Source organism: Coturnix japonica, chromosome 13 (genome assembly GCF_054131305.1).
Source record: "Coturnix japonica strain WE chromosome 13, WE-NBRP24, whole genome shotgun sequence".
NCBI classification, from domain to species: Eukaryota; Metazoa; Chordata; class Aves; order Galliformes; family Phasianidae; genus Coturnix; species Coturnix japonica.
The window spans coordinates 9,380,959-9,408,907 of NC_140675.1; the positions used below are offsets into that span (position 1 = coordinate 9,380,959).

A 27,949-nucleotide genomic window follows, 5' to 3' on the forward strand; every position below is an offset into this window, starting at 1 on the left:
AGAAGCTGCTTCTTGGAAAGATAAGGCTCTCTTCCTCCCTATGTACTTATCACATAGTTTGGTGTCTACAGAAAGTGTCCTTAAAACATTCCCTCTCTCTTCTCTGTTCTGCAGAAGGCTGTAGGAAACCAGACTAGCATTTGGGATTTCTCAGTAAAATTGGGTTAATCCCTTCTCCCTCCCTACAGCTCACTTTTCCCATGGATAGAAGCTGGTTAACCATGTTCAGCGAAAGGCTTTAGCAACACAATATTATCTCAGATGCTTTGCAACTGGGAGCTTCTTAGTGGAACTGGTATCACTGTTTTAAAGCATGAATCTTGGCACCAGTGGTTCCACTATAACACCCTCTGCTTTCCCCAGCTTGGTTCTGGGGCTCAAGGTTCAGCATCTCTGCTGTGGCTCCCAGCTGCTGTCCTTTCCATCCAAAAATGGGATTTATATGTCACATTGCACAGCAGTTTTTTGCTGACCATTTCAGTAGCTCTGTCTGCAGTGGCACCGTAGTGGTTAGGGCTAACACAGGTGTGTCTTAAAGTTCTGCTGATGGGGTTTTAGGGTGTTTGCATGAAATGACCCAAAGTGCCTGAGTCCATCTGTATGATTTGCATTGGGAAAGACATTCTCTTCCTGCAGCCCTAGCAGTGTTCTGGCCTTGCTGTTCTGTGTCAAAAGACTCTCATTCATTCAGCACCCTCACAAAACACAGCTATGCATCTGAAATAAAAGGATTTTGATTTCTACACACATTTATTCCAGAATAATAATGTCCATTAATTGTCCCATCTGAGACAAACCCTGATTAGTGCAGAAAGTCCAAAGAGTGATGGCTGCTAACACATTTAAATGCTTTTGAAAATCTCACCCATTCTATTTGGGATCTCACCCGCTTTGGCGCAGCAGGGCAGGGCGCTGCCTGCCTTGGTTTTCCTACTCGAGGGAGAAGGACCCCTACTAAATCATTAACTATATGAGCCCTGTCTCCTCTATTCAAATTATAGTGGATGCTTTTTCATTTCTTAATATAGTTTTGCTTTTAAATGATTCATGTTCTGTTGCATGGTTTTCATGGCACTGTATGGGAAGTTGGCAGTGGCCTGGAGGACTTTTGTTCACTTCAGCATGCTGCTCCAGATGGCTTTGCATTTCCACAGCAGATGAGGTGCTCTGGCCATGGAGTTGCAGTGGATGTATTTGCTGACCTGCTTTGCCAAGCCCCAGACCCTTGCAGGGCACTCTGTGCACTGCATTCTGAAAGCTGGCATTTCAATTGGCTTTTGAAATTAATGTTACATTTTCTTATTTTAATTACTGTCCCTGCTGCTCTCATAGTTATTTATTAGTCTCTGCTGGAATAGTTTGAGTCTATTCAGGCTTGTGATTTTGGTAATAAATTTAGGCCTGTTGTTATTGCTGTTATGCTAGGGTCTAAATACCTAATTAGTGTCTCTCTGGTTTCTGAGAACCTGAATATATGGACGGTAGGCTGCATTTTGTCTCACAAAACAAACTTACATTGTAAAATATGCATATAGCATTACATTATTATAGCCCAGTATATTTCATACTATAAAACGTCGCATATTTTTACTTATCTAGTAAAAATAGGTAGAAGAGTAGCAGCTCCATTTGATTGGTGCTGAGCTAAAGCTCTAAAAGATGAATGGATCTGCCTTCAGATACCTCAGGAATGGTGGCAGAATCTGGGACTCCATTCTTTTTGGCACATTTGACTTCTGCCTCGTGAATTCATTGAGCTGTGTGGGATCAGACCTGCAGCAGCCGCTGGGAGAGCCAAACTTATACCAGACAGCCAGAAAAATGGGATTCCTCACATGTGCAATTTCACTGAAATGGTGGGAAAACGTTTCTCACTATTAATTTGCTTTTCATCTCCATGAACGTATTTGAGCCAGAAGTGAGATGAAACACTGTGCCATTTATGACCGAATTGGAGGTTGGACTGGCTGGCTCAGCCAGTAGAGCTGTGCTTGGTGCATGGAGGGCGGGCACTTTGGATGCTCCTGCTGAGCAGTTCCTGGATGGCAAACACAGTGCTTTTCTGAAACAAGAGTCCCATTATGTTCCTCTGAAATATACTTATTTAAAATTATGGTTCTTTTGTGTTTCTCTGAGCCTGTCTTTGGGTGATCCTCTGGCTCCTGCCTTGGGTCCTGGTGTATGACAAGTGAAACCATGCTGTGACACTGGTGGCTTCAATTTACTACCCATTTTGTAGTACTTTGTATTTTGTAGCAAATTGATGCATGCTCTAATGAATGTTGTTGCTTCTTTTAAAATACTCCTGTACTTCAGCATATTGCACTTTATTCCACTTTCAGGACCAGGGTTCCTTTGCCACTTGCCTGTTCCCAAAAAAGGGCTGATGATGCCCTCCCCTGACCTGCCTGGGTTTGGTGACACATTGCACAGGGGTGTGAAAAGTGGAGAAAGCACTCCTGAACTGGTACATTTGCAGCAGTCTTGCAAAATTAAGGTCAATGGCTTGAACTGCAGAGACTGGGTGCAGTGTATGAGCAGATCTAGAGGGCTGTCTGCCTGTCTAAGAGCCCAGCAGCAGTATGGGAGGTGTAACTGAGGAAGTGGGCACTGCTGAGAGTTTGCACTAATTAACAGGCTTTCGTGACTGATGTTTTTTGCTAGGCTGATGACCTCTGCTTGGCTGCTGTTATGTACAAAATGAGGGAATGTGGGGCGTCATATTTTCATAGTGTATGCGTCTGTTCTGCTCTGAAGTGATTTGTATCATACAGAGTGAGCCTTCAGAAACCTAACAAAAAGTGGCAAGGCTCCCAGCCTTTGGCAGAACTTAGAAAGCCATTTGGCCACATGGCTCTGCCTTCTTGAGGGGCGAGTTGAGCTCATATTTGGTGCTAGAATGAGTTTTTCACTACTAATGTCAAAAGAAGAGATTTCAGCTCAGTGTTTCAGGCTGCTTTCTCTGACCCTGATAGAAGAAGTACAGGGACAAATGTTTAGATGCTGTACGTGTTCTCTGTGGGATTCAATTGTAACTAACCTGGGACCAGAAAAAGAAAATCTGAATGTGTGAGAAAGGATGAAAGGTGGTTGTGTGTGTGAGACCATTCTTGCCATCCCTTGTCTGAACAGTGATGAACATCTAAGAGAACTTGTCTTTATTTCTTTTACTGAATGATTCCAAGCAGTGGTTATTTACTGCTGCATTTACATTTTTTAGCATATTTCCTTGAAAACAGACCCAATAACTGGAGTTGTTCAGTTCCAAAGCCCTCATTCCTCATCCCTCTCCTCCTGTGATGTGAACCTGCTGGAGGATTTTGGGGTCTATTAGGTTAAGTGCCTACAAAAAAGGGAAGAGTTTTAGCCAACTTGCTCCGAACTCCTCTTGTTTCACTCCACAGCAATGTCATTACTGGTGGATCACACGTCGTGGCTTCACCAAACCCTTCAGTTATGCACTCAGGAAGTCACAGCCTGTCAGAATTGCATTAGTGTCATCTCTAGCACCTCGCCTACCCACTGCCACCTCAGATCATGCCTGAAATATTAACTCCTGTGCTCTCTTGTAGTGGTAAAGTGAGGCTGATCAGCTCCTTGTCAATCAGCCTTTCAATCCAAGCCTTCTAGCTTGCTCATAAATGATACTACCATTACCTAAAACAAAGTGGGTGTTTTTTCTCATATTTCTCATCCATTTTCATGTCGGGAAGGAAATCTGGGATGGCATATCCATGCCATGAGCTTAGAGACACTGTGGATGGGATGGCAGAAAGTCATGCTTGGGTTTAGGGGAGCTTGCCCAGCTCTGCCAAGGGTCCCAGCTTCCAGCTGTGCACATATCCACATGCAGGAATGGCATCCATAGTATTTCCCTACCAAAGAAAACATCTCCATGCAGCTAAACTCATGGTATTTCATAGCACTGCTGCTAATTACTGATGAGAGCTATCAGTGCTTTGATTTGCAGTTTTCTCACCAGGAGAAAAGCTGGCAGTGAGGGAGCAGTGTGCTCTCCCAGGGCAGACGTTGGCAGGAAGAGCCACAGAGAAACGTACACTGAAATTGGCATTTCAGTCAATACATTGTTCATGGGATACTTCTTGTTCTCGAGATAAAGGGAAGCCACCTAATTTTAAAAGTATATCCCTGGGGAGAGGTCAAGATACCAGACTGACAGGTTAGAAGAAAGTCCCTGCACTGCTCGGGCAGACTAGAGGAGCCTTGGAGGAACTGTAAGATCAGGTCTCTGTTAGGTGCCTGTGTGTAACATTTTAGCTAAAAAGGAGACGTGTAATGGAAATCTTCTAAGCAGTACATACAGTAACATACCCTTCATGACAGAATCAAAGCCTGGAAAAGAGGGGAGACAGGTTTCTTTGTCAAGGCTTGTGCTTTTGTAGCTGTCCTCTGCATTAAGCCACCATGTCTGGCTTAGTGTCCATTGGGAGCCTGGATGTCAAAACTTTTAGTCAACAGTTCATCAAGCAATAAGCGTTTTGGTTCATACTGAGACCAAACTCTAGGGTGGCTGGTACCATCCCAGTGACCAGACTACTTAAAAATATGCATACATATTCTTACATATATATAATAGGTAAGGATCATAGTTTGAGACTCCCTAGCATGTAATCATGTGGATATACAAAAAGATAAATCTGACAGCTTTCTTTTATGGTGATGTAGAAGCAACTTACTTAAATGTTTACCATAGTCACAACCTAAAAATATTGGGGTAGTAACAAAGCTTGTGAGCTACAATCCTGTCTTGCTACATGCATGAAATCATAGATAAGTGTGACAGAATGTGACATCTAAGATACAGTTTAACTTATCCGTGAGGGACAAAACCAAGATAAGACATACTGCCTCCAGGGAAAAAGAGAAGAATAAAGGGGAGAGAGGGGAAAGGTTCACTGTAGGGATCATTCTGATTTTCGAAGGAAATCACAGTGCTTCAAAATGATTGTGCTATAATGGCTATAACATCAGGAGCAAGGGTAAACTCCTGGGGAGCTGCCTCTGTGGTCGATGCACTGGGTTTTCCAGTATTTCCATTTAGCCATTTTAAGGCAAGTTGGTAGATGTAGTAAAGGAGCGAGTGCTATTTCCACATACACATTTTGCTCATATTCTCTGTGTGTTTCATAGGGCTGCATAGGCTACCTCCGTGGCTTCTTATGGACTGAGCCACAAAATAAACCAAAGCAAAGCAAAGGCGGCTTACAAGATCACTGACATTTCAGTCTTGAAATTAGTGCGTGACAGTAATCAACAGAAAAATACCACGGCTCCAATGCAGGCAGCAAAGGCTGTGGGCAGCCTTGCTGATTGCTCTGGAGCAGGGTCAGGCAGAGCAAAAGCAGGCTGAGCTCTGTGAATACAGCTCAAAAAGCCAAATTAGCATGCATTTTTGCATGATCTGTCTTGCTGCCTGGGCATTTTCCCACAGTGCTTGGAGCTCTGATTAAGGCAGTCAACCGTAAATCATGAAGGCACATGTCAATGAAGCCCTTATGATGCCACTGGGGATAGAAGAATCATATCCTCTTATTGCTTTAATCGTGAGGCTGGAGTCCATTAAAAATCCATTTAAATCTATGAACTGGTGCTAGTTTTAAACTGGTAATTTATGTCCAGTGGATATTAGCAGCATTTTTTTCCCCTGTATCTGAACTATTGCCAAGATCTGCTCTAACTAACCTACAGTTCTCATGTTGAGGCTTGTACAATATAATCTCCTTCACTCTCTGGATGTATATATCAGCAGGCAGCAGTAATGGGTATTGTCTGCATCAAAGTGTCTTAAAGGAACATTGTAAACTGGACTGAAAAGGATGGAATAGCTCACTGCCCACACGTGGGAAGTTTTTCAAACTGAATTAATTGGAGGATGTTCTACTGTCATTTTTCAAGCTGTATTACAGAAGGATTCAGGAGAAATCCAGTAGTGTGTGGCCTAATACCCAACACTGATGTACCAAGTTGAGCTATACGGTAGTAATAAAAGAGGAGTCCTTGGAAGTCAAGGGCAAGTTGAGTCTAGGTGATTTTGTGGAGTTTTGAGTATTTCAGACGCACTGTCTCTTTGAGCTCACTGGGTCTGCATGGTGAAGTGTTCTGCAGGGTGAGCTCACCTCGAATCATTGCTCTTCTCTGTGTGTTGGCCTTTCAAAGAAGGCAGCCAGCCTCCTGCTCTTGGCAGCTTCCCAGGCTGTTTTCTTACAGCGTTCTTACAGGCGTTGATTCACACAGGCTGATGTCTCCTCATTTACTCACAGTAATTCAGAAATTCCAGAATTTAAAACAGAGTTAAAGGGAAGCCAAAATCCTTTGTTCTCATTGGCCATTTTCCACTCTTAAATGACGTTCCAAAGTCCGGAGGACGGCAGGTAGTTAGGCTGTCACTTCCATCTGTCCCTGCTGGGCTTTCTCAAGTCCCCATCTCCCATCAGTGCATCCTTTGTCCATTCCCAGGCTCCACTGCCCACCTCCCGCATTGCCAACAGCCGTGTGGCCAGCATGTCCCAGGTGGAGCCCAGCAAGCGGCCACGCCATGGCAGGGCCTGGTTTGTGCTCACGGTGTGTCTGTCTGCCGCTCCTTGGTCCATCTGTCAGCTTCTCTTCCTGCTGGCAGGTGAGCGCCTCACCTGGGAGGGCTGCAAAGCAGGAAGGAAGATGGCAGGGGATGGAGTGAGGTAATCACAGTGCTGGATGGAAAGGTGCAGGTCATGGCTGGAGAACCTGCAGGGGAGGCAGAAGCAAATGTTGAAGGTTGTGATGCAATTTGTCTGGCCTCTCATTTAGAAATGATGGTCAGAGCACGGTGAAGCTGCCTGACCAGGCAGAGGCAGTAGCAGAAAACAAGAAATGAAGGGATGAGTGGAAGCAGACAAAGGCTCCCATCTTCCTGAGGCATCAAGCTGATCTTTATGTTTCAAAGTGAAACAAATGAATTCCTACTACAAACTACTTATTTCTGTTAGCAGCAGTCTCAAGAAATCTCTGGGTAGTGCAGGTGTATGCCAGCAAAGCAGCAAGAAAATGAAAGGGGAAAAGGAAAGGTTCCCTTCACTTTCAGCTTCATAATCCAGACGACAAGTTTTGAAGTGAATTATAATAAATAAATAAATAAATAAATGAAAATCTTCGACAGATGCTTTATCAAAACCTGGCTCACCGCTTGGCTTTGCTTGCAGCTGTTCTGCTTGTTCTGGGCTTGGCACAGGACAGCTGCTGCAGGGCTGCATTCTGCTCACCCTCTGTGTGTCCTTTCTCTGACTCACCTTACATCCAATACATCTTTTTTTCCCCCTCATTTTTTGCTCGTTGATGCAAAGGGAGTGAGCTGCTGCCTTAGCTGTTACCTCAGTTAGACACAGGGGAACTGCTTCCCCAGGCACATGGGAAATGTTTGCTTGGTACCAGGTGCTCACTTGGGACAAAAGAGTAAACTACAACAATATCCAGTTTTCCCCCTGTCCTCACACTTGCATTAAGTGCTCTCCCATGAAGGTTCTTCTCTGAAACAACAGGGTTCATTGGCTGGACTCAAAGGCATCCAGATAGTGCCTCAAAAGGCACAGTTATGCAGCATTAGGGGAGGTCACAGTTGTGGATATAAGCAACCTAAAGCAAGCTGGGAAGCTTCTGTTTGATTCAGACAGCTGATAGCTGGGCGGCAGTGAAGTTTGCATTTGACTGCTGCCGGACTCCATCCTTTTGATTTCCCATGTCCAAAGACCCACAGTAGTTCAGAAAGGTTTCATGTGTGTAACTGGGTAAAGGGGGAGCCAGGAGCATTCTGAAATGATTCAGCGTGAGTTATGTTTTGTTCTTAATGTTTGTCTTTTTAGCACCAGAAATGGGTGCTGATGTCATTCCTGTGTTTGCTGCTTAGTTTAGTGAGAAGAAAAGATGGCTAAATCAGGGTGCTGCATAACGCACCGCCCAGATGGCTCAAAAGACAAATGAGGGAGGTGCTGAAATGAGAGGCCTTTGTCCTGGGCTTGTAAAAAGAAACAAAAAAATCAAGCAGAAGTGAAGCTGATTTTGAGCCTGATATTTGCATTCTTTTGCATCGAATCAAGCAGTTAGTACTGCTGTATTTATTCTGTGTTAAATAGAGGAGCAAAATGAAAAGCAAAGCAAGGTAAAGAGCATTAGGCTGTGAGGGAGTCTCTTCTTTTAGCACTGTTTTGGCACTCACTTATGTTGCTGCTGGTGGTGTGTTCCCAGCCTGGATCCAGGCCAGGTGGGCTAAGAGATGCTCGTCCTCATGGTGGCCTCAAAGCTGGATGCTCACCTGCAAGAAACATCCCATATTTTAGTTCTGGCCTGGATCCTGGCTATTTCACTGGTCACATTTCAGCCGCTCACCATCACAGTGTCATCCCTGCAGAGCACAGCTGCAGACTGAGCCAGCAGGTTAACCTGGTTCTTCTACAGTAGGTGGTACAGCAGAGGATGGAATAGGGACTACAAACTGGAGGACCACGGGCGCTAACATATGGCACTGCATCAGTTGCCAACACCAGCAAGACTTTGTTAAAAGATTCCCATAGGGTTCTCTATGACAGTGTTACTGATCTACAGCTGGTGATGCCCATCTCCCTGAGTGGTGCAAAATGAAGTAAAGAGTTACAGGCTCCCCGTTTCCAGCAGTCTTTCCTCTGTGGGTATTCTGTACCTTGGGAAACAGGTGAAACGATTTCCACCATAGCAGATACTGCATGGCATTTTCTGGCACTGTGTGATTAGTAAAGTGTAACATCACTTGTTTGGCTTATGCCACACAGCAGCTAGGGAGAGGGCTGGCAGCCAGTGAATCCAGGAGAAATAGCCTGAGGAGATGATGATAGTTTTTCATCTGTTTTTTTTTTTTTCTCTTGTGTTACCAGTAACACAAAAGCATAGCAGCATAACACGTATGTGTTGAAATTAACAATGCTGTGTGATAAAGACCTGTTTTGTTTTTTTTTTTTTAAATGAACTGCTATGAGTAAAGCTGAAAAGGAAGGAGGAGTACAGCACTGTGGAAAGGGCAACAGAAATGCTCTTACACAATCTGAAATGTGAAAACTTGTTGACAAGAAATATAGGTTGGCTGACGAGCAGCATACAGTAGGGCAGTGATTGTGGATAGATGATGCATTTTTAATTGTTATTTTTTACTTAAACAGTAGAAGGTATGAGGCACTTTGAGCACGTCAACCTCGTGGCATTCATGTGGATGTAGCTCTTGGCTGGGGTTACACTGTAAGGCAGGGAAGGATCTGTCCCCAGGCTCATCCTGGCTGAGAAGATGTGAGGTGCAATGCCAAACGCTGCCTTTTCTTCAGACACTGGAGATGTGGGCAGAGGAGGAGTCTGTCATCCACAGAGCACACCTGTCCCCATAGAGCAGGTTTGCTGCTTACTCTGTAGCTGGAGCAATCTTACCCTCTGCAAGGACACCCTTGTCTCTGTCTCTCATCACTTCAGAAAGCATGTTTCTTCCTTGGGTTTCTCTTTGTGTGCACTGGGGCTGATGAGCTAATGTGATATGACAGTATAGCTACAACTGCAGAAAATACAGGAAGAATAGCACTTTTTTTTTCAGGGTAGGCTCCCTTCTGTTCCAACATTTTCTTGGCATGTTAGTGCGTTAATGCTTCTTGTGCGGCAGTAACTGACTTACTGATGAGGAGGATGGTAAAGTCCAGCATGAGAATGCGTGCTCAAGATAAGGCATCACAGTAAAGGTAACAGCTTCCAGTCACCAGATAATGTTAAAAACATTCGGAATGCAACATTCACTTGTGTCCTGAGCAGCCACCTTGTAGGTTGCTGCTCACACACATTGAGCAGCCACCTTGTAGGCTGCTCACACACCCATCCAGCTGAGGATTGATGCACAGGCTTCTCCAGTTTTCTTAACGGGTACATGACCTTTCATGAGCTTTCTGCAAGGGTCAGATTTTTCCAGCCTTTCAGACCTTATCGTCTACAGGAGATTGAGGAGCTTTGATCTGTGCTTGTCCGTGTGTAAACAAGCATAGAAAGTGCAGGGAAGATTAATACAAACCAGTGTTTCTAAGTGTTTGACTGTCATCTTGGCTGTTGATCAGACGCTTCCTCAATTTCTATGTAGACATGACCCCAGTGCACAAAGATAATTAGACTTGGTGAAGCTGATAACACTCCTGCAAAAACCCAAGGCTGAGACCTCCTCGTCTCTGCCAAAGAAAATCAATATTTTCATTCTTCCATAACCTCATTGCTCTGTTTAGCAACACCAAGCCTACATTATGCTGAAACTTATGCACATAATTAAGGCTTTGGGACTTTGGAGGTGTTTTCTCCATAATTAGACTGAAGGAGAAGGATAGCAGGGCTTTTCTTTTTATGGTTTTCTACAGTCTCAATAGAAAAGAACAAAACTAAAAACCTAAGTGGAAAGAATTGACCCATAGACCTGGAAGCCATCCATGCCCCACAGAAGTCAGACTCCTGTGCAAGCATTTCCACCCACTGTTTAACTAGAAGGTCAACAGAAGAGCTCCAGTTTAACCAACAAAAAAGGCACCGAAAGATCCCATGTGAAACTAGGATAGCTCCTCCACTAAGAACTTCAGGAACAGTCCAAGTGGGCTCACTGGTGCACCTTTGCAAGAGGAGCAATATCCTCCACAAAAAGAGAAATATAAGCTGTACTTAATGCACGTTTAGCTATGTTTAGTTGCTGGCACATTTGAGTGAACTACTTTTGGGGACTCTAGATACATGATGTTCTCTGTTGATAAATAGATTAAGGGAAACATTGGGAAAGGTTTTTTTCTCATGCTGTGCAGCATCTCCCAGTGTCTTTCGGGACTGTAGCTGAGTAAAGGTTTATAGGGTTTTGGCAACAGTAGAAACCTTGAGCTGGCTTTGGTTTATTGCCATAGAATGTGCCCGTGATTTCCTCCCTGTACAGACAGCCCTCATCTTTACAAGCCACTGAAATTCCTTCTGCTGGCATAGATGAGATAGGCCAAAGCAACATAGAATCACATCTGAGGCTTCAGAAGAAATGTGGGTAAGGGCTGAAGCTGGAGCAAGGCAGCTTGGCTTGGCCAAATACAATGGCTCTGGTGCTGTTCATACCTATGCATAACCTCTGGCAATACCTGTGTTATAAACACAGATCTCTCTTTGTTTTTACTCAACAGAATGTCTTCTGAACAGATCTAGAATACTGAGAGTAAAAACAGTTATTCACAAATGAAGTAAGAAGGCAATACTTAACCTAACAGCTTTTACTACAGGTAGTACATAGTACAGAGAACGAAGTAATGACTGCACTGCAGTTTAAGCAGCCTTCTGAGCTTCAGCTGCATATGCAGCAAATATATCTTAAACAATTTCACATGAAGGGAAGGAAAGTGCCAAAGACAAAGCTGACACCAATAGCAGCCAGTGGTACAAGTATTCCTGGGTGCTCAGAAACAAAGGAGGCTTTAGGAAAAACTTCAAGCAAAGAGAGTTTGTATCTTATCTATATTCATCCTTGGTTCCACTAGCTCGCAGTGTACTCTATCTTACAAAGGAGATCAGCTTTTGTGGGGACAGCTGGGACTGGGATGGCTTATTGTCAAGTCTCAAATGTCAATGACTAATGCTGATTTACATGCAGATTGCCTCTCAGCTTTATTTTATTTGGTTACTTATTTCTCAGAAATGCTGTCTTTTGCTTCTGAGGAACAAATCAATGAGAGGGCAATAAAGAAAATGGAATCTTATTGCCAATTCAGGGGAAAAAAAAAAAAGAAGGAAAAAAAAAAGAAGACTAGATGATCATTACAGCAAACACATAACTGCTGGTAGTTTTCCTATTCAGGTGTTTGCCAGATGTCGGTCTATTTGAGAAGAATGCATGTTTTGCTACATCCAGAGCTGCAGTTGAGCTCAGAGTCTGTTCTGTCTCTGTTGAGTTAGCTTTGAACCTCTCTGCTATTGGTCTGAAACAAGAACCGTTCCATCAGCTCTGCACTCTCACAGCTAAAGAAGTGAACTCCTGTAGCTCTCACCATCTGGATATCAGCAGAAAAGGATTTTCATTCAATGGGAATGTCTTCTTTCCAGGGTGTTCCAAATTCTATCCACTTAGTTAGTGACAAAATTAAGCTATTGTGGGTGGCCCATCGCCTGCATTTGATGCTTTAATTTGGTTCATTATTTCCCTGTCCTATCACCTGCTCTCTAATACTGGGTGCTCTGTGGGGTAGGAAGGGGCTCTGTACTCATTGTCTTTACAGTGACTTTGCAGTCCTTCCTCCTGCTGTATGAAATGTCTTAGTTAATGGTGATAAATTAGAGTCAGAAAGATACCAATCTAGTGTTTTTGCAGACTTTGAGTTTGGAAGTTAGTGATTAAATGAGAAAGTTGGAGGTACAGCCATTGAAAATGAGCTGTGGTACTCCACCAGATTTACTTTGCATGGCAGTTTCCAAAATGCAATTGCAATGCCAACAGTTCCTGTTTCACTCAGTTGGTCCCCAAACCATTCAGAAGTGGCAAACTGCATTCCAGAAGAAAATGAATTTGCACGAAGGAGGCATAGATTACAATGATGTCAGATCTGGTTTCAGTTTGCAGCATGCTGGCACACCTCCAGCTATGGGGTCAGCTTCACCCCAGCCATTAAAGATGAGAGGGTACACTTGGGTCCCCATGTCCTTCTCCTTGCTGAGCTCAGCACTGTGGTGGTACCAGCTGTGAAATGCTGCTAATAAAAGCACTGTCACACTGATGGTTACCTGAATGTAAAATCCTGAAGCTACAAAGGCTGTTCCGATTGGGACAAACACTTAATGCTTAGGATTTACTGTAGCCAATTACTCAATGCACAGCCCTCATGTGGATTCAGAAGAGTGAGGGGATTTATAAGCACCGACAGATAAGAAGAATGGAGGGACAACCCAGTGTTTGTGGATTTATAACCAAACTGCATTGATTATTATCCTTTTCATTTTGATTTGGGACAGATGTAGAAAATGATCACTGGCTGATGGTGACCCTGCAAATAGCTTTATAATGGTGATAAAAATCCTTTATTAAAGATTTACATGGAGCAAGGGACCAGGTGACAACTTTTTGAGATGCTGAGTGAATGTGCTTCAGAGCAAATAGACGTTAGTGGTGATGTGAACGTTCTTTCTTGAGAATCTGTAATAGTTAGAGGATCCTTCTCATTACAGTCAGATATCTCACTACTAATTACTCTGTTGGGCTGTGTTCTGCTAGAGAGAGAAATACTGCAACAAATTTATTTACCTATTAAATTCTTTATGTGTCTATTACTGCCACCAGTCTGTGGCTCCTCAGAAATATAGACTCTTATTGACGGGATCCCAGATGCTAACTAGAATTTAATTTACTTAAATAGTTTCAACTACAGATTGCCTTTTTCCACAGTTGTGCACAAACAGAATGAGAGAAAGCCATTATCAGTTGCTTGGGCTAATTTTTATATGTATATTTTTTTTCACTATTTGCACCCTTCTTTCTTTGCATTGTAAACACAAAATATTTACAACTATTTACGTAAAATACTGCTTTTGTTTTGGTTTGTTTTGAGTCAGGAAAGCTGCTCCCTGTGAGGAAAGCCATGAAGTTGCTGTCAGTGCTGTCACTCCAGTTGTAACTGTCCAGCGGTTGTAAGACACTGCATCTGGCTCTACTTATCTTTTTAGTAGATTACACTAAACTGAATCCTTAAGGCTAAACCCTCTAATTTACTGAAACACACACACATAAAATTACAGCTGTCTCACAAAAGCTTTCATTGATTTGAACAGAGCTGAGATTCATTTAAGTGGTTATAAAACTTAGATAAGCAAACTTCTTTCAAAACAAACAGAAAAAAAACCAGCAAAATACCAAAACACAAACACCTTCAAACTGCCAAACAAAGCTAATTACCGGCATATTGATTGGCTCATCAGCACCTTATTCTTCACCTCTGTGTTCACTGACACCATTGCTGTCCCTTGGCTCCATGTGCAACCTTGGTCCCACATGGAGGGAAGAATTTGTTGGGAAAACAGGGCATTTGTTGAGATAAAAACACAGTTTTGCTTTGAAAAGTAAATATGTATATTGTATGTTCATCTCCCTGAAGGCCAGTTGCCTAAAATTTGGACGTCTGAAGCTGAAGGCAAGGCAGCTCCAGATTGTCTGCTAAGGACAAAGAGAACCTGGAGGGAAACACTTAGAAAGATGATTATTTTCAGGCATCTTAAGTATCTAAAGATGTAGGATGTAGCCTTCTGTGCACCTCTGGGGACTGATACAAAACACTGTGGAGAAGGAGAGTGAGTTTTCTGTTAGGACTTGGATGTTCTCAGCCGTCCTCCCAGGAGTGAGCTCTGCTGTTTCATAGTGCCGGCCTCACCTCGCTACGCTGCCCAGCTCAGGGTGTTCATTGCACCTTATGGTGTTGCTCTGAACTTGGTTGTCTGCATCAGAAATGTTTGAGAGAGCCAAAGAAATGGCAGAGAGAAAATTAATCTGTTGGTTTTCTAAAGAGATGGTAATGTGTTGGCAGAAGGTGGTGCTGTTACCTGATGTTGCCGCAGATAACTAAGTGCCACATCCTGGAACAAAACCCATGACTTGAAAAAAGATATTTTTACCCTGCAGCCAGAGGTGTGCTACATAAATAGATATAGATGAGGTTTCCCAGGCCCTGAGATATAATGAAGTGTACTTAATTAGAAGTCAGGCAACCAAGGCAACATTTCTCCCAACAGAAAGGAAGACATTGTGTGAATAGTGCTCGCAGAGAAATAATTGCCACTGCATGATGGCTTTCCAATGGGGTAGCTGATTTCACCCTGAAGCACAGGGTCCCATGGGCTGGGTGTCATAAAAGCAGAAAGCAAAAGATGCGTGACATAAGGGATGGCTGGAAGTTTCAGAATGCCTTTTAAGTGCCTTCACATTCAGAGGTCGGGAGAGAAAACCCAGATTGAAGCTGGGTTTGGAAAAAGCTCTTCTGATTTCTGTCTTCTTCAAGCTTAATGCAGTCAGGTGGCACCTTGATCTGGGTTGGGTGTATGTAGCAATTCACTTGTGTGGCACACATCGCTTTGGGGCTCTTCAGAAACATCTCCTATCCTATTGACAAGAAAGGGGACAATCTGTAGGATACACTGATAATAAGGATCACTTTGAGCCTTTAGATTACCTATAGGTTGTATTTTCAAGCTTTGTGTTATCATAAAAGCCAGAAACTTCTTTTGTGTTTTATGAAAGATGAATGATTTTTCACTATTTCTGTGCCTGTAGGAAGCCCAGTCATGGTTGTGGTTATGATTTATGGCACTGGAGCAGAACATGTATGCAAATAGAAGTCGTTGTTTCCTATAATTCATGTTAACTAAGGCATTAGAAATTGTGATGATTATAAGCTTTATCTGTTTCTGGGTTAGAACTTGGGCTATTGGCAACCCTGTGCTGTTACCATCCTTGGACCCTACTGAAAGTTCCTGATTCAGAAAATGAACTGCTGAAAGCTCCTGAATTGTCTGACTGGTGTGTAGCAGCTGAAGTGTCAACCTATGTAACAGTGTTGTAATGAAGGTTTATATTCAGGAGCTTCGGAGTACATAGATATACATCAAACTTTTTGAGCGCTGGCTGGAAATGGGATCAAGTGACAAACCTTTAAAAAATGTCTTTACCCATTGCTAAATCCTCAGTAATTTAATCTCATTTTAAACATAAGCATCTCTAAAGAGAAAAATGTGTACCAGGAGAGAAGATGGGCCAGTGGGGAAAGAAAATAAAGTCCATGTCATGGAATAGATGCATCAGGATTTGTGCTCTCTGCTGAACTGCCTCGGCAAGGAGAGCAGCAGTACATTTGGAAGGGCTAGAAATACGTGTGTGTTTGGTACACAGGGGGCTGTGATACTGCGATGTTCAGATCTGGGCAGTGTGAGCTCTAAATTTCAGAGATTAATTTGCAACAGCTACATTTTGGGCCATGTATTCAAACCTGAGAAATCTCGGCTTCAATTCTCTTGTTAGAACAGCTTTGTGGAGGAACACACAACCAGCCCACAAGTACCTGAATTCAGGTTGGGGGGGTGCCCAGCTCTCAGGATCTGGCTTTTAGAGACCGGGCACCACGGCGTCCCTTCAGAGGAGAGAGACAGAACTGGTCAGATGCCATTTAAGATACAATTCAGTCTGAGAGCTAAAGGTTCTTGCAGGATTTTCAGACCTTGAGCATAAGAAGGCTTTTTTTTTTTTTTTTTTCTTTTTCCAATTGGATTTCACGGTTGAAACTTGGTGTAAGAATTGCGAGGCTAGGGAGCAAATAGCTTTTTATGGAGATTTGAATTACATTTTACACTTGAAAAATCAGTCTAAGCAGTGAGTCGAAGGGCCTGGCACTCTGGCTGTGCCCCAGTCCTGCTTCTGGCATCCTGCACAGGGCAGCACTGGGTGGGGAAAGAAAGGGAAAGGGAAAGGGGGAGGAAAAGGGAAAGGGAAAGGGAAAGGGAAAGGGAAAGGGAAAGGGAAAGGGAAAGGGAAAGGGAAAGGGAAAGGGAAAGGGAAAGGGAAAGGGAAAGGGAAAGGGAAAGGGAAAGGGAGCGCTGTGGGGCAATGGCTGCTTCCTCCTCTTAAGCCCTCCATAGCAACCAATGGCAGAGTTTGTGGAGACTTAGTGGTGGATGGTGTGGTTGGCAGCCTTGCCCATGGCAGGGGTTGGAACTGGGTGCTCTTTGAGGTGCCCTCCACTCCAAGCTGTTCTGTGAGGATAGCTTTCATTTACCCTCCATCAAGCAATACAGGGAGGAGAGGTGGCTGCTGCTGCTTTCTGCATGGCTGCCATCAATGCAATAATGTCTCATGTGTTTCAGCTTAAGTCTCCTCTGCTGACAAATACCATTGCCACTTCAGTGGAATATTTAAGGCCATTGATCATGATGACACGGACCGTGTCCTTCTGTATGTGAAAATCCAGCAATTTTTGCAGGATTGCAGGTAGTCCTCAAAGCATCTGCAGGGCTTCCCATGACACGCGCTGAGAGGTGTATCTTTATTCGATTCTGTGGTTAACATCTACTGCAGAGATCAGCAAAATTAGCTGCCAGTCAGTTTGTGACTGTGGAAGCCTGCTTCTGGTTGTCCTATGAGTGCTGGTGGGAAGCAGAAAAGGAGTCCAATGGTGGTACGGTCCGACCCTGTAACCGCTGCTACTCAGGTGGGTTCTGCTGGTGCCAAGGGAAGCAGTTCTTTGTCAGCCACAATCTTTCTTTCACCTTTTTTTTGTGTGTGTGTGAATTGCTGAAAAGCAAACCTTTCTCACAACTAATTGTATTTGCTAATTACCTGTGAGAAAGCAATTATCTCCCGGTGATGCAATTCTTTGGGAGGGCTTATTTATTTATTTATTTATTTTTAGTTGGCGAAGAAGGAAGGAATCTCTTCTATAGGGGTTATTTGCAGAAAATGCTGCCCCAATATTGTACCTGATGTATCACGGTAGACACATCAGATTGGGTTGCATCAGCGGTGTTGCGTTACGTTACATCACCGAGGTAATGTGCTGTGACGGCTTTGCAATGCAGTGTGTCAGCTGGAAAATAGGGAAAGATGTGATTTCCCGAACAAAATGCTCCTTAAGCTTTATGGCATTTTCCCCTCCTCCACGTAAATAAATGGCTGTTTAGGTGTTGGGGTATTTCTTAAAAGACTCAATTATATTCAGAAGAATCTGAAGCTGTTTTGTTGTTGCTATTTTCTCTCTCGATGGATAATTATCTAATCTGGAAAGATATCTTCGCTTCTTATATTTCCATTACCATTTGATAATTTGTCTGCACCCCCAAACATGCAGCAAACTGAAAAGGCAGTTTCCAGGAGGGCGAATTCAGCTGACATGGTGAGGCATTCTGGTTGTGGTCCTGCTGGGATGACAGAGCAGGGATGGAGGCACTTTAGCTGTAGCTTTGGAGCTAGAGAGGACAGAGCAGCAGAAACAAAGGAGGTACACTTAAAACTGTTCTGCACTTTAGGAAAGTGGGCGCTATGAAATCTATGTGAAAGCGAAAATCCAAGTATTTTGAGCACGTCTTCAACCCTCTACATTGTCAGATATAAAGGGCAGTGTTGCTTCCTTTTCTTTTTGTTTTCTTTTAAGTCATCCTTCATGATGAGCTACTCAAAGTTGTCTGATGTTAAATGCTGCTCACCTTACGCTTCAGTAAAACCGGACCAATATATAGTTAGTTTCTGAACAGGGAAGTGCTATGCGATAATGGTGACCATATCGTCACTAAGCTGTGGTGGTTAACAACCCCAAATCGCTTTGATATTTGTACACACTCAGATACAAAGGATTGAGATGTTTGCTCTCATTTTAGTGAGCTCTTGTGATTCAGTACATTTGGCACTTTAGGGTTTGGAATAGTCACTTGTTTCCTACAAAGCAATGCCCTGAAATGTGTTACTATTTGGTTGCTCGTTATGGACCCATTTAGATCTTTCTATTGCTGTGCAAATATGCCTTCGTTTCACAGTAACTTGCCTAATGCTGCTTTGTTTGGCATTCTTTGTTGGAAGGATTAGGGTTCTGGTGCACTCAGAAAGAAATCAGCTAAGTAAATCTGTAATAGCATCGCTGTTTAAACAGCGCCTTGGAGCACTACAAGTAAAATTAAAAATGTTGGTTAGGCACCTGTGGATGCCTTTCATTTTCAGTTCAATGGTTTTCTTACAAAGGGCAGCAGTTGGGTGAGAAACGTTTACTTACCGTTTTTTTGTTTATTGTTTTTTTTTTTCTTACTTTGATTTAGCACTTAAGGACAATACCGAGATTTTACAGCCTATCCTGAGTGAGGTGAAGTGCATAATCGCTGTGCCCTGGGAACAGCCTGGGAAATGAATTATGGGGAAGCAATTGCTAATCTTTCCCTGGCAACCTCCACTTCTGCTTGCTCTAAGCAGATGTTAAGAACATTAAGAATAAAGGTATTAGAAAGGTATCGAGGCACCTAAAATTCAAACAAACTTACAACATTTCTTTCAGGAATAAGCGAAGTAGGTCTCTCATGTTCCTTGAAAATAAGAGCTGTGTGTCAGTTCACCTTCAAACCTCTGCAAAAAGCGTTATGTGATCTACTGCACCCACCAGTTATGGCAGCCATGCTGCTATCCCAGATCCTATTTCTTAGTCCATTCCCAGCTCTGTACCCTCCATATCTTGGTAGTAATGGGGTCATCCCCTACCCCGCACTGATGTCTGGTTGTACAATCCCACATCAGAGCCGTTTCCCCAGATGTCTTGCAGTCTGATGTGAAATGCACCCTGAGGTCTCTTTGCTCTCTACCAGCTGCATGGGAAGCCCCCCTGAGACGAGCCCAGAAGTGGATGCTTCTAGCCTGGCAGCCAGTGTGCTCATGTTGTAAATGAAGGGACAGTCTTGGTGCTTCTGCCACTTGTCTCCACCACAACATTGCTGTTCCACCTCCCATATTATGTATGTTGTTCAGATCAATAAAAAAGCAGCACAATCGTTAAGCCAACTATTAACCTTGCTCTCTATATGCCAGCTGGTATTAGCTGTCACTAACCCTTATTCTGCATTCTGAACCCCTATTCTAAGCCTTTTCTTTAAATCCGTTATTAAGTCTGCCTTTCATGTCAAAACCTGGTGCAGTAGTGCAATTAATTGCTTTACTTAACATGCAAGGTTATAAGTGATCTCTATGATTCCACGGACGTTAAAGAAATAAACGGAGCTAAAGTGATTCTCATTACAAGGTGATCATTACGCAGTCTTTGATTGGTGGAACCAGCAGCAGATGTGTATTGCAGAATTAATGTTAAAGTGTTATAACTAACATTGTCACACAGTGGCAGGATACAGAAGAATCTGTGCAAGTCTTGTGCTTCAGTTTATACTTTAAAATAACTCAGTCATACAGCCAACACCTACTTTTATGCTCTTCTTTTCCTTCTGGTTATAAACACAGCATCTGCTTTTCCTGTAGTGTGCTGGGAAGTTCAAGCAACTGCTCACAATGAGCCAAAGGTACCTTTCCTACTGCAATGGGGAGAGTACCCTGGTTGTTTAGTTCCTGGTTCTCAGCCTTTTCTGCTGGTGAATTCATAGAGGAATGTCTGGATGTTTTGTCAGGCTTGTCTCATGATGAGACTGAGAGAAGTCATGCGATGCCTTGTGAGTAGAAGTAGGGAACTTGGTGATACGCGTTATTAAGTGCCTGATGTGGTAGCATCCCTGCCCAGAAAGGCATGACTCTGAAAGCAAAGCAGGTAAGCAGGGAAGGCAGGTAGTTCTGTCCTTTGCTTAGTGAGTGGTAAAATTTCACATGATTCTTAGAAAAGACCTGTGGTGATCCAGGAAAGCAGGTGACTAACAAACGAGTAAGGTTTCTGCAGGAGCTTTAGGGTGAAGGTAAGGTTCACTTCTAGCATCTATAGAAGATGTGATCAATACGTTTGCCAGAACAGAGCAGAGAGGTTCAAAAAGCTTGGGGATAAGGCTGAATTCAAGGGTTTCGGGGCAGTTACCATATCCAAGTGAAGCTTGTAATAGCAATGCCAAGAGCATGATGGAAAACCACTCCATCTACTACTTCAGGAAGACAGCATTCATTTGATTGCAGTTATTCAATAGGCACACAGGAAAGCAGCAAAAGACCCCAGCAGACAGAATAGCTGGTGACGAAGCTGTAAGAAACCACCTTTAGAGAAGCAAGACTGCTTCCCCAGGTGGGGAAAAGAGGATGAAGAGATTAGAGAAAATGGAAAGTGTCCACCAGGGTTAGAAACATTAATGTGAAGAACAGAGCACAGCAGTGCTCCCTCCTTGGAGAGGTTGCTGGAGATTTGCATTGCTAATTTGCTTGCTAGAAAGTTCTCCCAGGCTTCTGGGGAGAAGAGGCAGATGTATTCTCACAGGGCAAGGCAATAAGTGTTTGTGTAATTTTACCTCTGTGTCCTGAGCTGTGAAGGTAGTGGGGGTGAAGCCTCAGGGCTCCCAAACAGAAAACACTCAAACTTAAGAGCAAAGAGAGCTCGTTTCCAATCTTGATATCTTCGTTAAGTAACACATCAGTAGGAGGGCAGAATAACAGTTGCTCTAGGCCCAGATAAGCTTTTGCATTGCTGCTACCCCAATTATTTCCTTTTTTACACGTGCTCAGCAATCTCTTGCCTCTGTAATTACAGCACTGAACACTGCAGCTATTAGATACAGTCACTAGACTTTTAATAAGCCATCATTACTTGCACTCGGAGTCTTACAATTTAAAAGCAATGTCTTTGAGAACGGTGTAACTTATTTCTCCTTTACAATAACTACACAGACTCATGCATGGACATGCATGTCTAAAAGCTGGTTGCAGCTGTGGGCTTTGCTAAGGAGCAGCAAAGAAGCCAGGAATAGAGCTGTCAAATTATGATCCTGATTCACATATTCTGGTTATTAGTAACATCTCAATATTGGGAAGATAATTGCCAAATAAGGAAGTAGTAAATATCTGCAGCCCTCGAGGTCTTGTGCTGATGTCAGAACAGTGATGTATCGTCTGTTTGGAAACCCAGAGAAGTCAGGGAGGCAGGTGCACAGGATCTGCCTTTTCCCAGCTCCCCCTCCCTCTGGCAATTTCTTTCCTGCACTTTTTGCTCTTGAAATACTGCTGAATACTAAAAAGAGGCGATGCTGTGTACAGCCAGGCAAGCAGGAGCATGGTGGGCCCAGTGACCTGATTAGCCCATGGACTTCTGTGCTAACCCCAGGTGGTCAGACAGAGCAGGCATTTAAAAACTCCTCTATCTCTTGTCTGACTGTTTTTGAATTTGCATAATTAAAAGCGAATTGCTTGCTGTATTTTAATATATGCTGTGAAAATGCATGAAAAGCTGAAGAATTACAGCAATCCAGTAATTCATGTCATGTTCCATTCAGAATTACAGCTTCCCAGTGCCAGCTCAAACACCGAGGAATCTCTGCCACCATAAAGCTATAATTGCTGAATTAATAACAGCGGGTTCTGGAGAGTGACTGCTCAGACTCTCTGACCCGAGTAATAGAAACACTTGTGTTAAAGTGAAGTTGATACATTTGACTTAATCTATGTAATATCAGTCTGTAGGAGTGAAGATCATTGCTTTTGCATCCCATAAGAAAGCTGCAGGGAGGTGGTACCCTTCTGGTTTAGTTTGAGTGACCTGCATTTGTCAGCCATGGGAACTAGGAATTGTATTTGCAGGGATTAGTCAGGTTGCATTTCCTTCTGCCATGGGATTTGTACCCCAGTCTGTCTAGAACTTCTGGGAGGTGGAGTTCCCATCCAGCTGCAGAGGGGTGGGGAACAGGATGTCGAGGGAGATGGTGAAAGGCTTCCGCTAACACTTCATTACTCCAGAATATATTAACAACTAAAACCAATCCTTCCCCCCCCCCCCCCCCCTTCTAACTCAGGAACAGATTCTGATGCTGGTGCTTCACAAAACACTGTGCCTCATGACCCCCACAGCTAAGATGTTCCTCAGAACTGGGATAAAGGAACTCTCTTTAAACAGGATAATAGGAAATTAACCAAAAAGACTTGATCTGAATGAGGAGTTAATTACATTTTTCTTCATATTTTTAGTTTATTTTTAAAAAAGAGTTTCCCTGGGTGTTAGATGGACCCGGTAATTCATTTACCATGACTTCCTCAGGTTTGGTCCTTGAATGGGACCTGTGCTACTCTACATTAATTTCAGTTGGATTTGTGATTCTTGGTAACCTTTTAGGCTGACTCAAGTCATTAGGGACAAATTGCCCACGTCAAAGGATCTGATTGTATCATGGAATTGATATAGTGCACAACTAGTCACGTTGCAGAGCTCAGCTGCAGCAAAAGCCAAAGCGTGTGACCATTGAGATGTCGAACTTCTCAGCTCAGGGCATCATCCCATGCAGAGGATCTTAGCAGCAGCCTCCCTGAGGTTGTATATACATCTGGATAAAAAGAATTGGCAGATTTCAGGGCTGCCAATCTGGTTCTTTTCGTAAGAATTACCATCAGTAATTAAAATATCTTTTTTTTTTTTTTTCTTTCTTTCTTTCTTTCTAATTATTTCAGCTCTAATTCTCTTGCAGGTTCATAAATAGTAACATCCCTTTGTCCTGGAAAAAAGTTCATTTTTCTTTTCTTCCTCTTTGTCATTGCCCTCATTCTCTGTCCTCTCATGGCTTAAGGTAATTAAACTTCCAAAGCCCGATCACCTCTCTGAAATATTTAAGCATGATCAAAGAGATTTTCATGTTGCTTTTGCCCACAAAGCTCCATGGGAGTTTTGAACACAAAAGCTTTCTCCTTTCTGCAGATGACTGCAGAAGAGGGGCTGGGTCTGCTGAGGGATCATTTCTTTCCAACCTGGTTTGCTATTGCCCAGACCCTGTACTACTAAGTTATGGTTCAATAAGCAAACATTTCAAGCCTTGTGACTTTTAGGCGCAGGAAAGGTATTTAACTTCATTGCTGTAATTGCCTGTTTGCCATTTAGCACTGAGGTTCCAACATGTACCGTTGGATGTTGACACTACTCTCAGTTAACTGCTGCATCCAGCAGATTTCTGCAAGATATCTGTATGTGAGGTGCTCCTCTACATGCCCAACTGCATGCATGATGGTGGGCTGATATGTGGAGGGGAGGAAAATCTTCTCAAAGGGAGGTACGTAGAGCGCGATTACCCAGAAGAGCTGAATAAAGGACCTGGGTATTTTGAAAAGAAATACATGTAAATCTGTGGTGTTAAGGCAGAAGGAGATCCCTCTTTTCACAACTTGAATTTGTGAAGGTCTTTCTAAGCTGACAGCAGGACAGCCTTGTTTTTTCACTTACTTCACTATGAAATCTGCTTTTTCTGTGCAGATATTTAGCTTGCTGGCTGATGTTTTCTTGAAATTTCCTTTATTAAGTGCCAAGCTTTTGTACCAGAAAATATCAAACACAGCTAAAGGTCAAAGTAAATCATGAATGAAATTACAGAAACTGATGTATAGTGGAGGATAAAACAGAATTTCTGATGGCAGTTTACATAAATGCTATTCCCGGAGTAGAGACCTACTGTGCCCACCCAGAGAAGCCCTGTGCCCACGCTGCCGAGACCTGCTTGTACTGCTCTACTGAGATCAGGCTGGGAATAAGACTGAAATTCCCAATAATTTCACCATTAGAAAAACAAGAATTTGGAGAACTTGACTGAATGCTTGTCTTTCTTTCAAGAAAACATCTGAATTTCAAAAGCATAGAGATGCCATAGGTACCAGATCACTCTGGAAGTCTCTCCTTAACTGCAGCTTGACTGATATCAGGGAAGAAGAAATTTTTTCTATATCTTCTTACTTTTCCTTACTTCTTTGCTTAGGTGGTGAGGGCAGATGAACTCAAGGTGTTCTGCTGGCAGTGAGCACAGGAGTGCCATTTGTGGGCAGCTCACAGGCTGGGAGGGTCTGTTAGATCTGTCCTGATGCTATTGGTTTCTTGCACACTTGGTTCAGTGTGCAGTGCCTTTCTGGTTTCCAAAGACTGCCAATGGACTTTCAGTCAAAGCTTGCCATTTGTGGTGCATTTCCAAGCAAGCCTCCAATAACACAACTTAGTTGTGGGCTGTTGGGCCATGAATCAGAGATGTCTGACAAACCACCTGAATTTGGCTTAGGAGCAAATCAGTTCCATGGGCCAGAGAGACAATGGTGGCATTTTCAGTGTGTCTTGTGGGGGTTTTTGTTTTGAGTGTGGGTCAAATGCAGAACTTGTCTGGTTACCAGCATTCCTATTTCATGGAATTTTAGGAGTGTGAATACTTCTACTATATACATACAGATAAACGCATACTCAGAGGCTTTGTGATCATACAAAACAAGAATAAAAGTAATCCTTTCTTTTTCCCATTTTTTTTCTGGATTTTGCAGCTCTTGTCTAAAAATAGTGGCAGAAGTGGAAAGAAGGAAAAGCACACGGGCACAGGTCACAAGCAGAAAAGTAAAGTAGATATTCTGAAGTACTTCGATGGCAACAAGAATGTTGTCTCCCCTCCAACGTCCTTTCTTTCTTTATTTTTATTTAAGCTTGGTAGGCAGCAAAATGAAATGTTTTACTGTTTTATCAAGTGCAGCAAAGTCACTGCTATTATGCTTGCAATTTCATGACATGGTAAACAGAAACCTTTGTGCAAGAGGGTCTGAGTGTCAGCAGTGTAGAAAACTGATGACTACGCTGCCTTGTGAAATAGGAGCTCCTTCATAGGAAACGCGTGCTACCTGGAGCAGCATCACCTGATATTTGCCCTTGTGGAGTGTCAGCCTGTGGCCAACATTTATAGTGAGATTAAGAATGAGGAAAACAGCTGGGACAGTAAAACTGGTGATATATTTCTATATTTCATCTTGGGCTATATGGGATATATCTATCTTGCCACTTCAGGTGCAGTGTTTCTCACCAGGCTTTCATGGTGGGTGTATTAAGCTGCCTGCAGGAGGAGAGCTTGGTGACTGAGGGTCTTCACAGCAAACAGGGGGTGGCTGCTGTCTGCCATTCTTGCTGTGTCTTTGTTGCATGCGTTACTGGTGCGAGCTCATTTGCTTTCAGTCATTAGAACATTTAATTTGCAGCAGCTGTAATTTATATTTGTAATTTTGTCTGAGATCAATAAAAGAAACCGAAGAGATTTATAGCCCTAGTTTCAACCAAGATAAATTGAAACGGGCTCTGTTTCCCTGAAAAGCTGTATTTAAACGGCATTTTAAAAGAACAAAATGAATTAGATGGGATATTTGCATGCAAGTATGGATAAACAACCCGTAGTGTCTGGAAGAAATATTGGGAGGCGTGAACACGGTCAGTGTGTTCTTCTCTGAAATACAAATAAACTCTTGGGGAACGTTATTTTAGAGCAGGGTCTGATGGCAGACAAGTAACCATTTCATAATGTTTCTTAACAGCAGCAACTGATAAACAGCCTTTTGAGACATGTTGTGTTAATAGATTATTAAAAAGAATCGCAGCTGCCTGCTTTAAATACCGCCAAGATCACTGTGAAGGTGGAAAGGCAAACTCTGAAAGCGAGGCCCTTCCTTCTTTCACAGCAGTCCAGGAGCATGCATTGCTGAAATGTGCTAATGATTTTCAAAAGCTCTGTGGTCACTGAAGAGATCAGCCTCCCAGTGCCTCCTCTCTGTTATCTCCTACCAGCACTGGGCTGTGGGATGGCACTGGGCAGCACAGCCAGACTGCAGCCAGCCCTTGGTGCAGCTGGTGGTCCTGATGCACTGCTGGGCAGCTGCAGGCCGTGCACAGCCCGCAGCCCGCCTGGCGCAGCACTGGGTAACGGAGGCCATTCTGTCTCCACCCCTGCTCAGTTGATTTATGTCTCATTCAGACGCCTTTTGCCAATAGTCAGCTGGTGTCATTGTGCAAGGGAATGTGTTACTCGCCCTTGCAGTGTAGCCAGGCTTATTATTTCTGCTGTTTTTGGATAAAGCTCTAGCTCCTACTGTTGTGTGGTGATGTGGAAATGGTGTTTTACTGGAGAAAAAGATCATTTGTGCTTAGATGCATGGGAGAGAAAGTTCTGCAATAAGACCTACACTCACTCCCAGCAGGGGAGTTGCTTTTTAGATGAGCTGTTCCATGTTATGGTGGTTTGAGTCGGGGTTCTGCCATCTGCTGTGCACTGTCAAGGTTCTGTTCTATTCCAGGTCCGTGTCCTGAGCCTCTATGGGGTCTGCATTTCTGTTTTCATGGGCCCATGTGAAAGCAGATGATGTGTGTGGGGGTGGGGGTTGGCGGGGAGAAATCTGCCTGGTCCAGCCTGTGCTCAACGCATGCTCCTCTGTCTTTTTGGAAGGTGTGCAGCTGACCCCTCTATTCTAAGCACATTTTCTCCTATTAGGAGCAATCTAGGATGTTAAGTAAGTGTTGAAGTGCTGTTGTAATCTGTGTTATTCTTAGATTGCTAAAGGAAAATAAAAAAAAAAAAGGGGGGGGGGGAGTGGGAAATCCCTATTTCCTACTTTGACAGAAAGCTTTCTGCTGCATGCTTCCTGATGTCAGTTCCCATTGAAGAACAGTAAAAGTATAACCCGACCCACCTGGATGTGCATGCTGCATTTCAGGAGGAAGATTTATTTATGAAAGCTGACTGTCAAAGGCACTTATTTCAGACTTGAAATAGAAGCACAGCATGGTTGGGCTGGAAGGGAGCCCACAACCCCCCTCCCCTGCTGTGGGCTGGCTGCCCCCCCAGCTCCAGCTACTCAGGGCCCATCTGTGGCCTTGGCACCTCCAGGGATGGGGCACCACAGCTCTGTGCAGTGCCAGTGCCTCACATGACTCATACCTGAACTGCAACAAATGTCTATATGGATCATGAGACTGTAAACGCCATAAATATTCCTATTAATAATATTAATAGGAATTGTATATGCATTAAGACAATTACTAGATATATCAATGAGAGCTTCTGGCACTAGGGTCAGTAGAGAGAGAGAAGTCTGTGGAGTAAGACTTCTTCCTTCTTCCAGTGACCTTCTCTCTCAAATGGATGACACTGAAATGAATGTGTCAATAAAAATTTTAGAAGCAAGAAAATATGCTCAGCATCACATAAGGAATACAGCAGAACAGAGCAGTAACCTTTAATCCTGACCCAGTGCTATGCTCTAAGTATTATCCTGTTCATGGCAATGCCAAAGCCACAGGCGCTCTGTTTATTGCATGCAGTCAGCTCAGCTTGTCACTTCACCTGCTCTTTCTATTACCCGGTGTTTTCCTTAGAAGCTTCTAACAAAAGGATCAAGCGAAAGACTTCCTGAAAATGAGCAGCTATTTTTGAGTCAGTGCATGATACTGTATTTCACCTGCTGTGCTTTTTGGAAGAGAGAAATTGA

At 43.3% G+C, this 27,949-nt stretch overlaps 1 long non-coding RNA gene across 1 annotated transcript in view; it reads right to left on the bottom strand.

Annotated features, from left to right (window-relative positions):
• Positions 1–3,152: 3,152 nt before the first annotated feature.
• LOC107320795 (uncharacterized) overlaps positions 3,153–27,949 on the bottom strand; it is a 167,893-nt gene continuing 143,096 nt past the window's right edge. Inside the window, exons 11-12 of the long non-coding RNA XR_014933774.1 lie at positions 8,210–8,305; positions 3,153–6,744 (exon numbers count right to left, since the gene is read on the bottom strand). This is a non-coding gene — a long non-coding RNA (uncharacterized LOC107320795). The remainder of the gene's footprint in view (positions 6,745–8,209; positions 8,306–27,949) is intronic.